Source organism: Anomaloglossus baeobatrachus, chromosome 8 (genome assembly GCF_048569485.1).
Source record: "Anomaloglossus baeobatrachus isolate aAnoBae1 chromosome 8, aAnoBae1.hap1, whole genome shotgun sequence".
In the NCBI taxonomy this organism is placed as follows: Eukaryota; Metazoa; Chordata; class Amphibia; order Anura; family Aromobatidae; genus Anomaloglossus; species Anomaloglossus baeobatrachus.
Window position 1 is genome coordinate 237,795,567 of NC_134360.1, and position 19,394 is coordinate 237,814,960.

The 19,394-nt window shown below is 48.2% G+C and overlaps 1 protein-coding gene across 11 annotated transcripts in view; it reads left to right on the forward strand.

Moving 5' to 3' along the window:
• Window positions 1-19,394, forward strand: part of DAB1 (DAB adaptor protein 1) — a 955,902-nt gene that overhangs the window by 310,949 nt on the left and 625,559 nt on the right. For 10 of the 11 annotated variants that reach the window (XM_075320416.1, XM_075320418.1, XM_075320419.1 and 7 more), the window contains exon 2: window positions 18,816-18,866. The gene's annotated coding sequence lies outside the window, so the exon portion shown is untranslated. Of the gene's footprint in view, window positions 1-3,661; window positions 3,698-18,815; window positions 18,867-19,394 lie in introns of those variants that run through there. The other variant, XM_075320414.1, reaches the window with a different exon arrangement.

Here is a 19,394-nt window from a genome sequence, read left to right on the forward strand (position 1 = left end):
ATATCTGGGGTGGAATCTGGGGTGATATCTGGGGTGATATCTGGGGTGGAATCTGGGGTGATATCTGGGGTGGAATCTGGGGTGCTATCTGGGGTGATATCTGGGGTGGAATCTGGGGTGATATCTGGGGTGATATCTGGGGTGATATCTGGGGTGATATCTGGGGTGATACGTGTGGGGTGATATCTGGGGTGATACGTGTGGGGTGATATCTGGGGTGATATGTGTAGGGTGATATCTGGGGTGATACGTGTGGGGTGATATCTGGGGTGATATCTGGGGTGATATCTGGGGTGATACGTGTGGGGTGATATCTGGGGTGATACGTGTGGGGTGATATCTGGGGTGATATCTGGGGTGCTATGTGTAGGGTGATATCTGGGGTGAGCTGTGTGACTGCGGCACTCGGCGTGGTGCTGGTCTGTGAGCCTCGTCCCCCTCCAGGAGGCTGATTGCAGTGGCACATCATGTCTGCTTCTTTTTGCCATGTCATATTGCATTAGGCTGATTCTCTCGCTCCTCCGCCTGCAGCGCAGGGAGGGAAATACGTAGATTGAGAATGACACGAAAGTGCACGGGAGTAATCAGAGGGAAAGTCGTCCGTTTTCTTCAGATCTTATTTACTGGCGCGGATGTAAATGACGGATCACTTCTCCATAACCTTCACCAGTCGCGGCTGCTGCTCGGGGGTCGGCCGCTCGCGCTCGCAGACAGGACGCGCTGTTCTCTCCGCAAAGCCATTACTTCTAATTAAAATGTTTGGATAAAAAACTACTGAATATAAACTGCAACATTGTATCAATCATTCATTATCCAGCCCCAGAATGATGGAGAATCCGCTAATGAGGCTGATTATACAATGTAACCACAGAGGGCAACGAGGAAAGAATTAAAGGGTGAATCCATATATAATAGATAGGACTCCCGCTACCCCCATTCTTTTACTGGTAAAATATTAACTATTTCCCTCCTGAGCCTTCCTCTGTACGCACAAACATATTCTGCACTTGATGAGCAAAATAGCAAATGAACATGCATCATCACATAGAAACATGCATCATCACATAGGAATGTGCACCATCACATAAGAACATGCACCATCACATAGGAACATGCATCATCACATAAGAACATGCATCATCACATAGGAACATGCATCATCACATAGAAACATGCATCATCACATAAGAACATGCATCATCACATAGGAACATGCATCATCACATAGGAACATGCATCATCACATAAGAACATGCATCATCAAATAGGAACATGCATCATCACATAGGAACATGCATCATCACATAGGAACATGCATCATCACATAGGAACATGCATCATCACATAGGAACATGCATCATCACATAGGAACATGCATCATCACATAGGAACATGCATCATCACATAGGAACATGCTTCATCACATAAGAACATGCACCATCATATAGGAACATCATGCATCATCACATAGAAACGTGCAGGGCCGCCACTAGGAATTTCAGGGCCCCATACTGGCAAAACTGTAGGGCCCCCATAAGACTCCACCCAGGCTCTACCCCAGCTCCGCCTCCACCCCACAAACCTTTCACAGCCTCACTGCCACTCTTGGAAAAAAAAAATAAAAAAATAAATATATATATATATATATATATATATATATATATATATATATATATATATATATATATATATATATATTGTGAGGCATCAACCGGCGGCATTGTAAATGGCCGGTATGTTTTGCAGAAGCATTGGTGCTCTGCAATGTGAAGTTGGCTGGGACCTGTGGTTCCACAGGATTGCATTACATGCAGAGTCATGGAAGGGTGTGTAATGCTGATTACACACTCCTTACCACCTGTGGGTGTGGCTCCAAGGGTTAAAGCAATCCTGTGGTTCTTCTGAGCCTGTAGCACAGGGGTCAGGAACCTTTTTGGCTAAGAGAGCCGTAAACGCCACATATTTTGAAATATAATTCCGCGAGAGCCGTACAATATGTTTAAAGGGCCATTGACAGATCAATCGCTCCAATGTTCACTTAGTACAGCAAGGAATGCTCCTCCCTGCTGTATAAAGCCACAACTGGACTGAAACAATGGTAATTAGCAGTAAAAAATCAAATAAATAACTTACATTGTGAACTTGCGATGCATGACATCAGTCCAGCAGTCTGGCTTCTTCTTTTTCCTGCGCATGACTGGAAGCTGGCATTCTTCCCACCTGATGTTGAGAGAATGCCAGCTTTGAGGCATTCGCAGAAGAAAGAAGCTGGAATATTGGACATGTCACACAACGCATTGTCAGTTATGTCAATTATCTATTTTATTATTTTACAGCGAATTATTGTTTAGATCCAGCGGTGGCTTAGTGCAGCAGAGAGGAACACTCCTTTGTGTACTAAGTGACCGCTGGAGCAATTGTATCTGTCAGTGGCCCAGACACCCTGCTTCCCATACAGCCTGCACCCCCCATATCACACACACACACTGCTCCCCATACAGCCTGCACCCCCCATATCACACACACACACTGCTCCCCATACAGCCTGCACCCCCCATATCCCACACACACACTGCTTCCCATACAGCCTGCACCCCCCATATCACACACACACACTGCTCCCCATACAGCCTGCACCCCCCATATCCCACACACACACTGCTTCCCATACAGCCTGCACCCCCCAGATCTCACACACTACACCCCCATATGTCACATACCCTGCTTCCCATACAGCCTGCACCCCCCCATATCACACACACACACTGCTCCCCATACAGCCTGCACCCCCCATATCACACACACACACTGCTCCCCATACAGCCTGCACCCCCCATATCCCACACACACACTGCTCCCCATACAGCCTGCACCCCCCATATCCCACACACACACTGCTTCCCATACAGCCTGCACCCCCCAGATCTCACACACTACACCCCCATATGTCACATACCCTGCTTCCCATACAGCCTGCACCCCCCCATATCACACACACACACTGCTCCCCATACAGCCTGCACCCCCCCATATCACACACACACTGCTCCCCATACAGCCTGCACCCCCCCATATCACACACACACACTGCTCCCCATACAGCCTGCACCCCCCATATCCCACACACACACTGCTTCCCATACAGCCTGCACCCCCCAGATCTCACACACTACACCCCCATATGTCACATACCCTGCTTCCCATACAGCCTGCACCCCCCCATATCACACACACACACACACTGCTCCCCATACAGCCTGCACCCCCCATATCACACACACACACTGCTCCCCATACAGCCTGCACCCCCCATATCCCACACACTACACCCCCATATGTCGCATACCCTGCTCCCCATACAGCCTGCACCCCCATATCACACACAATACACCCCCATATCTCACACACCCTGCTCACATATCTCACCCTGCCTGTACCCCAACTTACCCCTCTCAAACACTCTGCACCCCTTCACATGCTTCTGTCACAGTCTGCAGCCCTCATATGCCCCTCACCCTGCAGCCCCCCTCCCCCTCATGTCCCCTCTTTTCTTATTACCTTTCATCACGTGTCCATTATCTCCTTCAGGATTCAGTATCTTGCTTTCTGCCCGGCCTCCTGTGTCTCCTCCCACACAGTCACATGGGCGTGACATCATCGCAGGTCCTGCAAGATGGAGATTCCGTCTGCTGTGCAGGTCAGGAGCACTCCTGTAGCTCAGACATGGCTGGTGGCCTCTCCAGGTCAGGGGCCCCTCTACTGACACTGGGCTCCGCTGACTCACAGGCCGGCCACTACACAGCAGCACTACACATAGACGCAGAGCGGCTGCCGGGCCCCTATGTGTACTAGTGCCGCTGTGTAGTGGCCGGCCTGTGAGTCAGGGGAGCCCAGTGTCAGTAGAGGGGCGGCTCACTTCTCGTTCCCCCGCTGATCCGGTCTCCTCGGCGCATCGTCCATTGCTGTCGCTCGCTCTGACCTCTCAGCAGGCGCGCACTGATGACGTCACCGCGCTCGCTGCAGAGCTGTCAGAAGAACGCCGACAGTCACAGCGGGGAGAATGATAAGAGAGCGCGCCGCTCACTCTCTCATCATTGCTCTCAATTGTATCGGCACCTGCGATGCCGATGCAATTGAAAGCTCGATCCTCGGCGGGGGGCGGTGACAGCACGGCCACCGGGCCCCCGAGTAGCCGGGTGCTGGCACCGGCCCTGATCCTTCCCATAGACAGGTAGGAGCCCTGTCTGCGAGCCAGATACGGCCATCAAAAGAGCCATATCTGGCTCGCGAGCCATAGGTTCCCGACCCCTGCTGTAGCAGATTGTCCAGGGTAGTCTAGGGGGGACTGGCTCTAGACTTGTCAGTGTGTGTGCTGCAGAGGGTGAGAGCAGATGCAGGGTGTGTGCTGCAGAGGGTGAGAGGCAGATGCAGGGTGTGTGCTGCAGAGGGTGAGAGGCAGATGCAGGGTGTGTGCTGCAGAGGGTGAGAGCAGATGCAGGGTGTGTGCTGCAGAGGGTGAGAGCAGATGCAGGGTGTGTGCTGCAGAGGGTGAGAGCAGATGCAGGGTGTGTGCTGCAGAGGGTGAGAGCAGATGCAGGGTGTGTGCTGCAGAGGGTGAGAGCAGATGCAGGGTGTGTGCTGCAGAGGGTGAGAGCAGATGCAGGGTGTGTGCTGCAGAGGGTGAGAGCAGATGCAGGGTGTGTGCTGCAGAGGGTGAGAGGAGATGCAGGGTGTGTGCTGCAGAGGGTGAGAGGAGATGCAGGGTGTGTGCTGCAGAGGGTGAGAGCAGATGCAGGGTGTGTGCTGCAGAGGGTGAGAGCAGATGCAGGGTGTGTGCTGCAGAGGGTGAGAGCAGATGCAGGGTGTGTGCTGCAGAGGGTGAGAGCAGATGCAGGGTGTGTGCTGCAGAGGGTGAGAGCAGATGCAGGGTGTGTGCTGCAGAGGGTGAGAGCAGATGCAGGGTGTGTGCTGCAGAGGGTGAGAGCAGATGCAGGGTGTGTGCTGCAGAGGGTGACAGCAGATGCAGGGTGTGTGCTGCAGAGGGTGACAGCAGATGCAGGGTGTGTGCTGCAGAGGGTGAGAGCAGATGCAGGGTGTGTGCTGCAGAGGGTGAGAGCAGATGCAGGGTGTGTGCTGCAGAGGGTGAGAGCAGATGCAGGGTGTGTGCTGCAGAGGGTGAGAGGAGATGCAGGGTGTGTGCTGCAGAGGGTGAGAGGAGATGCAGGGTGTGTGCTGCAGAGGGTGAGAGGAGATGCAGGGTGTGTGCTGCAGAGGGTGAGAGGAGATGCAGGGTGTGTGCTGCAGAGGGTGAGAGGAGATGCAGGGTGTGTGCTGCAGAGGGTGAGAGCAGATGCAGGGTGTGTGCTGCAGAGGGTGAGAGCAGATGCAGGGTGTGTGCTGCAGAGGGTGAGAGCAGATGCAGGGTGTGTGCTGCAGAGGGTGAGAGCAGATGCAGGGTGTGTGCTGCAGAGGGTGAGAGCAGATGCAGGGTGTGTGCTGCAGAGGGTGAGAGCAGATGCAGGGTGTGTGCTGCAGAGGGTGAGAGCAGATGCAGGGTGTGTGCTGCAGAGGGTGAGAGCAGATGCAGGGTGTGTGCTGCAGAGGGTGAGAGGAGATGCAGGGTGTGTGCTGCAGAGGGTGAGAGCAGATGCAGGGTGTGTGCTGCAGAGGGTGAGAGGAGATGCAGGGTGTGTGCTGCAGAGGGTGAGAGGAGATGCAGGGTGTGTGCTGCAGAGGGTGAGAGCAGATGCAGGGTGTGTGCTGCAGAGGGTGAGAGCAGATGCAGGGTGTGTGCTGCAGAGGGTGAGAGCAGATGCAGGGTGTGTGCTGCAGAGGGTGAGAGCAGATGCAGGGTGTGTGCTGCAGAGGGTGAGAGCAGATGCAGGGTGAGTGCTGCAGAGGGTGAGAGCAGATGCAGGGTGTGTGCTGCAGAGGGTGAGAGCAGATGCAGGGTGTGTGCTGCAGAGGGTGAGAGCAGATGCAGGGTGAGTGCTGCAGAGGGTGAGAGCAGATGCAGGGTGAGTGCTGCAGAGGGTGAGAGCAGATGCAGGGTGTGTGCTGCAGAGGGTGAGAGCAGATGCAGGGTGTGTGCTGCAGAGGGTGAGAGCAGATGCAGGGTGTGTGCTGCAGAGGGTGAGAGCAGATGCAGGGTGTGTGCTGCAGAGGGTGAGAGCAGATGCAGGGTGTGTGCTGCAGAGGGTGAGAGCAGATGCAGGGTGTGTGCTGCAGAGGGTGAGAGCAGATGCAGGGTGTGTGCTGCAGAGGGTGAGAGCAGATGCAGGGTGTGTGCTGCAGAGGGTGAGAGCAGATGCAGGGTGTGTGCTGCAGAGGGTGAGAGCAGATGCAGGGTGTGTGCTGCAGAGGGTGAGAGCAGATGCAGGGTGTGTGCTGCAGAGGGTGAGAGCAGATGCAGGGTGTGTGCTGCAGAGGGTGAGAGCAGATGCAGGGTGTGTGCTGCAGAGGGTGAGAGCAGATGCAGGGTGTGTGCTGCAGAGGGTGAGAGCAGATGCAGGGTGTGTGCTGCAGAGGGTGAGAGCAGATGCAGGGTGTGTGCTGCAGAGGGTGAGAGCAGATGCAGGGTGTGTGCTGCAGAGGGTGAGAGCAGATGCAGGGTGAGTGCTGCAGAGGGTGAGAGCAGATGCAGGGTGTGTGCTGCAGAGGGTGAGAGCAGATGCAGGGTGTGTGCTGCAGAGGGTGAGAGCAGATGCAGGGTGTGTGCTGCAGAGGGTGAGAGCAGATGCAGGGTGTGTGCTGCAGAGGGTGAGAGCAGATGCAGGGTGTGTGCTGCAGAGGGTGAGAGCAGATGCAGGGTGTGTGCTGCAGAGGGTGAGAGCAGATGCAGGGTGTGTGCTGCAGAGGGTGAGAGCAGATGCAGGGTGTGTGCTGCAGAGGGTGAGAGCAGATGCAGGGTGTGTGCTGCAGAGGGTGAGAGCAGATGCAGGGTGAGTGCTGCAGAGGGTGAGAGCAGATGCAGGGTGTGTGCTGCAGAGGGTGAGAGCAGATGCAGGGTGTGTGCTGCAGAGGGTGAGAGCAGATGCAGGGTGTGTGCTGCAGAGGGTGAGAGCAGATGCAGGGTGAGTGCTGCAGAGGGTGAGAGCAGATGCAGGGTGTGTGCTGCAGAGGGTGAGAGCAGATGCAGGGTGTGTGCTGCAGAGGGTGAGAGCAGATGCAGGGTGTGTGCTGCAGAGGGTGAGAGCAGATGCAGGGTGTGTGCTGCAGAGGGTGAGAGCAGATGCAGGGTGTGTGCTGCAGAGGGTGAGAGCAGATGCAGGGTGTGTGCTGCAGAGGGTGAGAGCAGATGCAGGGTGTGTGCTGCAGAGGGTGAGAGCAGATGCAGGGTGTGTGCTGCAGAGGGTGAGAGCAGATGCAGGGTGTGTGCTGCAGAGGGTGAGAGCAGATGCAGGGTGTGTGCTGCAGAGGGTGAGAGCAGATGCAGGGTGTGTGCTGCAGAGGGTGAGAGCAGATGCAGGGTGTGTGCTGCAGAGGGTGAGAGCAGATGCAGGGTGAGTGCTGCAGAGGGTGAGAGCAGATGCAGGGTGAGTGCTGCAGAGGGTGAGAGCAGATGCAGGGTGTGTGCTGCAGAGGGTGAGAGCAGATGCAGGGTGTGTGCTGCAGAGGGTGAGAGCAGATGCAGGGTGTGTGCTGCAGAGGGTGAGAGCAGATGCAGGGTGTGTGCTGCAGAGGGTGAGAGCAGATGCAGGGTGTGTGCTGCAGAGGGTGAGAGCAGATGCAGGGTGTGTGCTGCAGAGGGTGAGAGCAGATGCAGGGTGTGTGCTGCAGAGGGTGAGAGCAGATGCAGGGTGTGTGCTGCAGAGGGTGAGAGCAGATGCAGGGTGTGTGCTGCAGAGGGTGAGTGCAGATGCAGGGTGTGTGCTGCAGAGGGTGAGAGCAGATGCAGGGTGTGTGCTGCAGAGGGTGAGAGCAGATGCAGGGTGTGTGCTGCAGAGGGTGAGAGCAGATGCAGGGTGTGTGCTGCAGAGGGTGAGAGCAGATGCAGGGTGTGTGCTGCAGAGGGTGAGAGCAGATGCAGGGTGTGTGCTGCAGAGGGTGAGAGCAGATGCAGGGTGTGTGCTGCAGAGGGTGGGAGCAGATGCAGGGTGAGTGCTGCAGAGGGTGAGAGCAGATGCAGGGTGAGTGCTGCAGAGGGTGAGAGCAGATGCAGGGTGTGTGCTGCAGAGGGTGAGAGCAGATGCAGGGTGTGTGCTGCAGAGGGTGAGAGCAGATGCAGGGTGTGTGCTGCAGAGGGTGAGAGCAGATGCAGGGTGTGTGCTGCAGAGGGTGAGAGCAGATGCAGGGTGTGTGCTGCAGAGGGTGAGAGCAGATGCAGGGTGTGTGCTGCAGAGGGTGAGAGCAGATGCAGGGTGTGTGCTGCAGAGGGTGAGAGCAGATGCAGGGTGTGTGCTGCAGAGGGTGAGAGCAGATGCAGGGTGTGTGCTGCAGAGGGTGAGAGCAGATGCAGGGTGTTTGCTCTGCTAAGGAGACCTTCTGGAGAAGCTATGGGCGTTAAAGTCCATGTGTAAAGCCTGGCTGGAGCCAGGGGGAACCTGGTAAGGACACTATCCGCCTACAGAGGAAGGTAACCAGGATTGGACCTGGGGTCTGAATACTGACAAGGGTCAGGGACACCTGTGTGGAAATCCAACAGTGTTTGGACTTTATATTATGTATTGGTCTTTGCGGAGAAAGCCAAGGAACGGCATCTTTATTATGTGACCTGGTATGGTTTATGGTGCTGTTAATAAACCATATGGACTGTTAAAGTGACAAATTGCTCCGGCGTGTTTTAATCCCGCTACCTGACGCGTGGTGCCCCATACACTCGGGGCCCACATCGTCACAATATATATGCACACAGTATATTACTCACACACAGACCATAGTTATGGCCAAAAATGTTAGCACCCTTGAAGTTATTCCAGAAATTGAAGAATTTCCCTCAGAAAATTCATAATACACCCCATACATATAATATCTACATATAATATCCCTCACATACACTTTACCCCCACACACTACCCCTCAGTATATCGCTCCCACACACTGACTATGTGTACAATATCCCCACGCTCACTGCCCCTATGTATACTATCCCCCATACAAGCTGCCCCTCTTTATAATATCCTCCCACACACTGCACCTCTCTATTGCCCCACACACACTACCTCTCTGTATATCATCTCCCACACACACACTGCCCCTCTGTATTTTATCCCTCACATATGCTGCCCCTCAGTATACTATTCCCCTGCACAAGCTGCCCCTCTTTATAATATCCTCCCACACACACTGCCCCTCTATATATTGCCCCACACACACTACCCCTCTGTATAGCCACTCCACTCTTCCTTCAGACTCTAGGACTGCGATTTCCAAATGAAAAGCAAAATTTACTTTCATCTGAAAACAACACCTTGGACCACTAAGTAAGAGTGGAGAGGCCACAATCAAAGCTGCTGAGGTCTGGTGTGAAGTCTCCACAATCAGTGATGGTTTGGGGAGCCGTGTCATCTGCTGGTGTAGCTCCACTGTGTTTTATCAAGACCAAAGTCAGCGCAGCCGTCTACCAGGAAATTTTACGGCACTTCATTCTTCCCTCTGCCGACAAGCTTTTTGGAGATGGAAATCTCATTTTCCAGCAGGACTTGGTCCCTGTTCACACTGCCAAAAGTACCAATACCTGGTTTACTAACCACAGTATCACTGTGCTTGATTGGCCAGCAAACTCGCCTGACCTAAACCCCATAGAGAATCTATGAGAGACACCAGAGCCAACAATGCAGACGAGCTGAAGGTGGCTATCAAAGCAACCTGGGCTTCCATAACACCTCAGCAGTGCCACAGGCTGATCGCCTGCTGCCACATTGCCGCATTGATACACTAATTCATGCAAAAGGAGCCGACCAAGTATTGAGGCATTTACTGTACAGACTTTTCAGGAAGTGCCAACATTTCTGAGTTTAACATCATTTTTTCAGTTGAGCTTATTTAATTTTCTGAGATAATCATGTTTAGGGTTTCATTGGCTGTAAAGCCTGCTTTACACGCTGCAATGTATCTTACAATGTGTCGGCGGGGTCACGTCGTAAGTGACGCACATCCGACATTGTAAGTTACATTGCAGTGTGTGACAGCTACGTGCGATTGCGAATGAACGGTAAAATGTTCATCACACGCACGTCGTTCATTCCTCATGGATTGAACGTGCAATTGTGCAATGTTCCCAAGGCAGCGAACATCGCAGTGTGTGACACCCCAGGAACATTGAAAAGATCTTACCTGCGTCCCGCGACTCCAGCCGCCAATGCGGAAGGAAGGAGGTGGGCGGGTTGTTTACGTCCTGCTCAGCTCCGCCCCTCCGCTTCTATTGGCCGGCTGCCGCGTGACGTCGATGTGATGCCGAACGTCCCTCCCACTGCAGGAAGTGAACGTTCGCCGCCCACATCGAGGTCGTATGGACGGGTAAGTACGTGTGACGGGGGTTAATCGTTTGTGCGGCACGTTCAACAAATTGAATGTGCCGCACATACGATGGGGGCGTTGCAAATCGCATACGATATTGTATGCGAAATTGCAACATGTAAAGCAGGCTTTAGCCATAATCACCAACATTAACAGAAATAGATCCCTCTGTGTGTAATGACTCTATATAATATATAGGAATAGATCCCTCTGTGTGTAAGGACTTTATATAATATATAGGAATAGATCCCTCTGTGTGTAAGGACTCTATATAATATATAGGAATAGATCCCTCTGTGTGTAATGACTCTATATAATATATAGGAATAGATCCCTCTGTGTGTAATGACTCTATATAATACTGTATATAGGAATAGATCCCTCTGTGTGTAGTGACTCTATATAATATATAGGAATAGATCCCTCTGTGTGTAGTGACTCTATATAATATATAGGAATAGATCCCTCTGTGTATAATGACTATAATATATAGGAATAGATCCCTCTGTGTGTAATGACTCTATATAATATATAGGAATAGATACCTCTGTGTGTAATGACTCTATATAATATATAGGAATAGATCACTCTGTGTGTAATGACTTTATATAATATATATGAATAGATCCCTCTGTGTGTAATGACTCTATATAATATATAGGAATAGATCCCTCTGTGTGTAATGACTCTATATAATATATAGGAATAAATCCCTCTGTGTGTAATGACTCTATATAATGTATTTGTTTCCCTTTTTGTACTGAATTACTGAAATAAATTAACTTTTTGATGATATTGCAATTTATTGAGCTGCATTTGTATATATCCTTATCAGTGCCACCAAATGACAGCCTCGGCTCTGCTATATCTGTACATAGTAGTAACATATTTTGTATTTCGACAACTTTATTATTTCCCATTTGGACAGACCTATAAATGACAGCCTCGGCTCTGCTATATCTATTTTACTTTTCCATTTCTTGGGTATTTCCCCTGCGTTCATTGTTGCAGGGTATGTTATATAATGAGGCTCAGCATGGCGGATCCGCACCTGGTAATCCGTTTCGGCGCCCTTCCTCGGCCCTGCTGTTTCCAGGGCACGGTCTACTAATAACCTAAGCTAATGTTATATATTACCCAGCAAACAGATCACGCTTGTTATACACCGAGGAGCAATAAGGGCGTCTATGTGCAAACAGCGGCGCTGCCAGGCTCATTTACATCCCGCTAAATGAATGGAATGGCGGCTGTGAGCGGGAAGTCTCCTTCTCCCCCATCACATATGTTACATCTTCAATCCCACGAACCAATCTGCAAAAATATGACTCCTGTGACCTTCAGCGCAAAAGAAAATAAAGATTAACCCCATACTAGCCAGGGCTTAAGGGTCCGGAGGATCCGCCATAATGTAATTTTATGTAAATAACACTTAATCCTTGTTATAAAGAAAACAAATCTGAAACTTTACATTGGATGTTTCAATTTGCCGGCATGTTATAATATCTCACCGACTGCAAGATCTTTTATTTGCATCCCAAAGCGTAAAGCCGGGTGTGATCTGAAGCTACCCACAGCTGAGAGATGGATACAATAGTATCCTGGACAGTGCAGAGGAAGAACGATACATTTTACCTGCACTGATACATTGTAGCAAAATATCAGCACTGCAGAGTTTTGTGCTGCCAATGTGTGTAGCGCACTTATATTTTATTAATCAGTCTCCCCTTTAAAGGGGTTGACCACTATTTTTAGATTGGTGGCTTGTCCTTAGGGGTAGTGATGCCGAGCGCGATAGTCCCCGTCCCCCCGTAGCACATGCGATATCTTGTGATAGCTGCCGTAGTGAACATTATCGCTACGCCAGCTTCACATGCACTCACCTGCCCTGCGACTTCGCTCTGGCCGGCGGCCCGCCTCCTTCCTAAGGGGGTGGGTCGTGCGGCGTCACAGCGATGTCACACGGCAGGCGGCCAATAGAAGCAGAGGGGCGGAGATGAGTGGGACATAACATCCCGCCCACCTCCTTCCTTCCGCATAGCCGGTGGACGCAGGTAAGGAGATGTTCCTCGCTCCTGCGGCTTCATACACAGCGATGTGTGCTTACTCAAGAAGTAGGAGGGCACCAAATCCTGGGATCACCCCTGGCACTGAAAGCTAATAATTAATGGAGAGAAAAGAAGTGCCAAAAAACTGAGGGATCACCATATACATAATTAATCAAAAATATTTTATTGTATATCAAGGAACATAAAAAGCACATTTGTGTCACACAACACCAAATGGTATCACAACAACCATAGACAAATTTTAAAAACATTTAAAAACATACAAAAAAGGAAACCATGTGATTCCCTATATAAAGTGGACCAAGATTCTAACCAAGCTAGCTGGTATAATGAACAGATCAGAAGTTAGTTACATTTTCAAAGCACATGGTGTTGCAGCATGGCAAAAAATGTGCTGTAGCACTTCACAAATAATTATACATATTGAACCCAGCAACAGCTTGTAATGCAGTCATAACATACCTTGATACTTAGACAAAGCAGCCTTGTGCAGAAAAATTATAGAAACCCCAATATCTCAACTAGCATAACCCCAGGTTAAACCTGAGCACCACAATTCCCAGAGCTGCAGCCTGATAATCCCCAGCCCTGGGCTGAGAAAATGAGTGCAAAAAAAAAAAAAAATCCCTCCTCAAGGAGACAGATTTTGACTTGACTCGTGTGTCTATGCACCAAAGTTCAAAGGGTTAAAGCAGGATAATGTAAAGCACAAAGCTGTTTGAAGGTCCAGGGAATCACCTTACCCACCCGACGCGTGTCGTCACACTTGGTGACTTTCTCAAGGGCAAAAAAGTAATGAGTAACCTTGTACTCTGGTTGTTTAAATACAGCATATGCAATGAAGTCTACACTCCTCACCTGAGACCGATAACAAATAGCTGTGTTCCTAGCAGGAGATCCGTGGGCAGTGCTCTGTGACAATTTGCATATGGGCACTCCCCCAGCACCCAGTATAATACTACTCAGGTGCATAACTCTACAGCCATCCATCATAGAACCATTGCTTTGCAAGCGCAGTGGATAGGTGTCTCCACAAAAAAAAAAAAAAAATGTGTATAGGCAGCGCACATTTTCTAGTTTGTCAATTTTTGGACGGAGAGAATGCAAGAATAGACGCAATAAAGCGCCAACCCCACAATACACACCAAGTTATTACCACATCTACTGAAATTGATAATAAAGTGTTATTTTACACATAAGACTGGCAACACAAACCTATCTATTCAAGGGAGGAGCATATCCTGAGTATTATTATAACGACAGGCCCACTCTTCCAGCCTTATACACCCAATGCAAGGGGGAGGTGGTGGGGAAAGGCGAGAGGAAGGGTTTGATTTTAACCAATGCATACCCCAATCTAATCCAAAACTGCGTTTGTACACATATGAAAGGTTTGCAAAACAAATGCAGTAGAATAAAATAAGTCAGCCTAGGTGTGAAGTCCCATGTTTTTAAACAGGCATGTACATTTATAAGCAGAGAAAAACGCTCACGGAAATATAAACACATAAGCCAAGACAGTGGCCTCAGAGCATAGACACAATTTTCTAAACAATATACCAAGGTGATGTGTGACACAAATCCATAACAAAAATCACATATATCAATAGCACACTTTAATCAGGCAAAAAGTTCTTCTATACAATCTAGAGGGGCGGGTTCAGAGGCTGGAAAATCCAGGCATGTCGACCCACAGTACTCAAATATGAAAAAGGTCCTTTATGGAAAAGGTTTCAAAGATATTTCCACTTCTATCCCACTCATCTTCATGGCACAAGAGAGGAGTCCCAACAAAGTTGAATGACCTATAGAGGAGAAAAACGTAACGGGGGGGAGGGAGGGGTGATTGGGGGGGCTTGAAAGAGAAAAGAGGAGAAAAAAAAAAAATAAAAAAAAATAAATGAAAAATTAGTTCATTTGTCCTTATAAAAACCTGTAAATAAAAGCTCCTCATTCATCCCATGAGGGGTTAGGCTCTGTAGGTCGTAAATCCACTTGGATTCACGACGTAACAGCATTTTGCCAATATCCCCACCTCTGATGTTAGAGATAACAGAATCAACCACTATTATTCTCAAGCTGGTGGGTCGCCCGCATGGTGGTCCAAGAAATGCGTTGCGACAGAACTAATGGGTTTGCCCTTAGTTTTATCGGCCCTTGCCGTGGAAATATTGGACACATGTTGTTGTACCCTGCGACGTAGTTCTTGTGTTGTCTGCCCAACATACAACTTTGGGCAGCCACAGACAAGAACATAAATTAGATTCCGCATACGGCAATTGAAATAACGATTGCTCTTGATGTTAAAAGGATAGATCGAGATCGACAACATGTCCGCAGCGATCATAAAGGGACAAACTGAACAAGATCCACAAGGATAAGTGCCACGTAGGGTAAAGCCTCTACCCACCTTTTGCGTAGGTCGTTTGAAGTGACTCCGAGTAAGAAGGTCCTTCATGTTTCTTGCTCTACGGGCCACCAATCTTGGTCCCGAGGAGATATGGACTTGTAGTCTTTGGTCACTGAGTAGAATGTCCCAATTCTGCTTTAATATCCCATACAGATCTTTCCATTGTTCGTTGAAGGTGGTAATCAGATTTACAGTGTTAGGCCTATCCCTATGTTTCTGGATGAAGAGATCTTTTCTATCAACCATTGCTGCCTGTTGATAAGCCCCCGAGATGACTTTTTTCGGATAACCCCTCTTCTGGAATCTGGTGGTCAACTCCCATGCATGGTGTTTAAACTCCTGTTCATCACTGCAGTTTCTCCTCACCCTCAGGAATTGTCCTTTGGGGATGCCATCCCTCATATGCCTCGGGTGAAAACTCTGATAATGGAGCATACTATTAGTTGAGGTAGGCTTCCGAAATAGTGACATCCTAATCAAGTTATTACTCACCATCAATCTCAGATCTAGGAACTCCACTGAGTCTGCAGAGATCTTTGAGGTTAGCCTGATGTTCCAATCATTCTTGTTAAGAACCGAGATAAATTCCTCACAACATTCCAGGGGGCCTGTCCATAGAAACACAATGTCATCAATGAAGCGTGCCCATTTAAGGACATGCTTCTTGAATAGTTCTAAAGTGAAGACATAAGACTCCTCCCACCACCCCAAAAAGATATTTGCATACGAAGGTGCGCACCGCGCCCCCATCGCGGTCCCAGACACCTGCCTATAGTGGGCGCGGTCAAACACAAAATGGCTTTTCTCAAGCACAAACCTTAAAAGATCCAACAAAAAAAGATTGTGGTCTCTATCTCTCTGGGATTGGAGGTTGAGAAAATAATCCACAGCCCGAATACCCAAATCATGTGAAATGCTGGTGTATAGGGACTCCACATCTAGGGTCACCAAAAAGGTCCCATCTGGAACAAAGACGGTTTCCAGTTGCTGAATAATATGTGTGGAGTCCCTAATATATGATCTAAGAGATTGGGCAATGGGCTGGAGATAAAAATCCAGGTAGATACAGGGTTTTTCAAACAATCCCCCAATCCCCGAGACAATTGGCCTACCTGGTGGCTCTGTTAGGCTTTTGTGGACCTTCAGCAAAAGGTAGAATGTAGGGGTGGTGGGTTCTTTGGTCTTCATGAAGTCTCTTTCTCTTCCTGTGATGACATTGTGCGCAGCAGCGGTATCTAAAAAACCATCCAGCTTCTGTTTGAAAAAAGAAGTTGGGTTAGAGGGGAGAACCTGGTAGCAGTTGGTATTTGAAAGTTGTCTCATGGCTTCCTTCTGATATAACTCAATAGGCCACAAGACAACATTCCCCCCTTTATCCGCCTCCTTTATGAGAAATGATTCATTTTTGCTCAGGTTCTTAATAATTCTCAGTTCTGATTCTGAGAGGTTGGTTTGCTTAGATCTTATTTTGAGCAACTTGATCTCTTTACATACTTTTTCAAAAAAAATTTGGATAGCGGGGAATAAAGAGAAAGTAGGAGTGGCCTGTGAAGGTAGTCTTCCAGTGAAGGTACACCTCTTACCGGAAGGACTCTCCTCCTCATTTAGTAGATCCAAAAGATCCTGGAACACACGTCTCTCATCCACAGGAAGGGTATCCGCCAAGCTGGGTTGATGGTACATGAGTTTAAATGCCAACTGTCTGCAGAAAAGATAGGTGTCTTTAATAAAGACAAATTTGTCAAGAGGGTTAGATGGAGAGAAAGAGAGTCCTTTGGATAATACCTTTACCTCCAAATCAGATAAATCATAAGAGGAGAGGTTAATAACCTCCAATTTACCTTCACTTGACATGTCCCTCACCGTCTCCTGTTCTGCCTCGTTTCTCTCCTGTAAGTTGGAGACCACTTCCAATTCTTTCTTGTTCTACTTACGGAGGTACCGTGGCTTGCGCCTGCCTCTTCTGCACCGCTTTCGGGGTCGCTCGATGCCGTTGATAAAAAACCTTCACTAGATGTTTCTCCAGATGGACAAGGTGCTTTAGAGTTATCACGGGCCATTCCCCTCTTGTTTCCATGATGTGACCATTTGAACACTCTGTTATTATCAAAGTCTTGTTTATCACGCTGTAATTTATGCTTTTTCTTATTGATGGTATCTTTTTCCAGAGTGTCGATAATCTTCTTTAATTTAATTTGAAACGATTCTACCACTGTTTGGTTGAATTCTTTGAGTTTTATTTCAATTTCTTTAATACTATTTTTAGTTTGCACTAATATGGTCCGATCATGCTCCAATAATAGATCTATAAGCGTATTTGAGCACTGCAGCAGGCTCATTTCCCACTTGGACTTAAAGGAAGGCTCCGCCTCCCATGCTGGAAAGATTTGTGGTCTTAACCCACGTGGTACAATTTTCAATTTTTTATACTCTTCTAAACTCTTGATATTCCAAAAGGTTTTAGTCAACCGTTTATGTAACCCTATAAGTTCCGTGGATAATTTGCTGAAACCATTATCACCATTTCCCACCATCACATTCTCATTAGTCTCATTTCCACAGCCAAAAATATCACTTGCCTGGTTCTGCCAAAAAGCCTCTCTTGTACCCAAATCCATTCTAATTGAAACAACCCACCCCAAATTGAGGCTACGTGCCTGATCAAAAATATAATATAACAGCACAAATAGCTAATGGGATCGTGCCACCTCCAGAAACAGTGCAAAACACTGTATTACAAAATATTGTTTACTCAAGAAGTAGGAGGGCACCAAATCCTGGGATCACCCCTGGCACTGAAAGCTAATAATTAATGGAGAGAAAAGAAGTGCCAAAAAACTGAGGGATCAATTCACCATATACATAATTAATCAAAAATATTTTATTGTATATCAAGGAACATAAAAAGCACATTTGTGTCACACAACACCAAATGGTATCACAACAACCATAGACAAATTTTAAAAACATTTAAAAACATACAAAAAGGAAACCATGTGATTCCCTATATAAAGTGGACCAAGATTCTAACCAAGCTAGCTGGTATAATGAACAGATCAGAAGTTAGTTAAATTTTCAAAGCACATGGTGTTGCAGCATGGCAAAAAATGTGCTGTAGCACTTCACAAATAATTATACATATTGAACCCAGCAACAGCTTGTAATGCAGTCATAATATACCTTGATACTTAGACAAAGCAGCCTTGTGCAGAAAAATTATAGAAACCCCAATGTGATGTGTGCTGCCGCAGGAACGAGGAACAACATCGTATGTCCTATTGGTGCGACATTATGAATATGTACGACACTACACAGATCACCGATTTACGACGCTTTTGCGATCGTTTATCGGCGCATCTAGGCTTTACACGTTACGACATCGTTACCGGCGCCGGATGTGCGTCACTTTCGATTTGACCCCGACGATATCGCAGTAGCGATGTCGCAGCGTGCAAAGTACCCCTTATGATAAGTCATCAATGTCTGATTGGGGGTCCGACATTCTGCACTCCCACCGATCAGCTATTCTTGGTGCTGGCGGCGGCCTGAAATGCTCAATTCCGGAGTTGCTCTATCTTTTGATAGTGGCCACGACCGGGTACTGCACATCTGGCGCCCATTCAAATCAGTAGGACTCAGATGGGCAGAACTCGGCTGCGGACCCTATCAGAAGACAGGGCAGCTCCGGAACTGAGCATTTCCAGCCGCCGTCGGTACCGAGAACAGCTAATCAGTGGCGGAATGTTGGACCCCTAATCACACAGTGATGGCCTATACTAAAGAGTGGTCATCAATGGTAAAGTATTGGACAACCCCTTTAATGATTTATCTACAATGTATCCAAGAATAGAAAATGTAACGTTTTATTTTTCTTTTTGCAGGTGATGAACTTTGCTGAAAAAATTCAGAAAACCGTGAAATCGTTAACCAAGGTAATTGGAAATTAAAATTGTATTTTGAATGCCAAAAATAAGGAAAGTGTTGGTTACGTTTTACCTGCTAATTCATACCATCCAAAATTGTGCGCTGATTAAAGGGAGTCATCTCATCTTCTTGAATAGGAAAAATTGCAAAATTTGTATAAAAACAAATGTTTTATTTGTCCTTTCTGAAGAACGGAGGGATTTATTATCTACTGCTCATTGTCTAGGTTGCTGTACACTTATGCAGCCTACCAGTGGTGGCCAGCCTACTAGGCGAGAAGGGCTGGACTTACAAGCTCCTTTCTATAGAGCTTGTAAGCGCTGCTCTGAAGCTGGTTACATAGATACATAGTTACAAAGTTACATAGTTAAATAGGTTGAAAAAAGGCCTAGATCTATCGAGTTCAACCTTCCTTCATCGATTGTATATTTTGTCATTAAATCATTTATAACCAACAATGCTGTATGTACTAAGGAAATCATCCAGCCCTTTTTTAAAGCTGTTATAGTATCTGCCATTACTACCTCTTGTGGTCG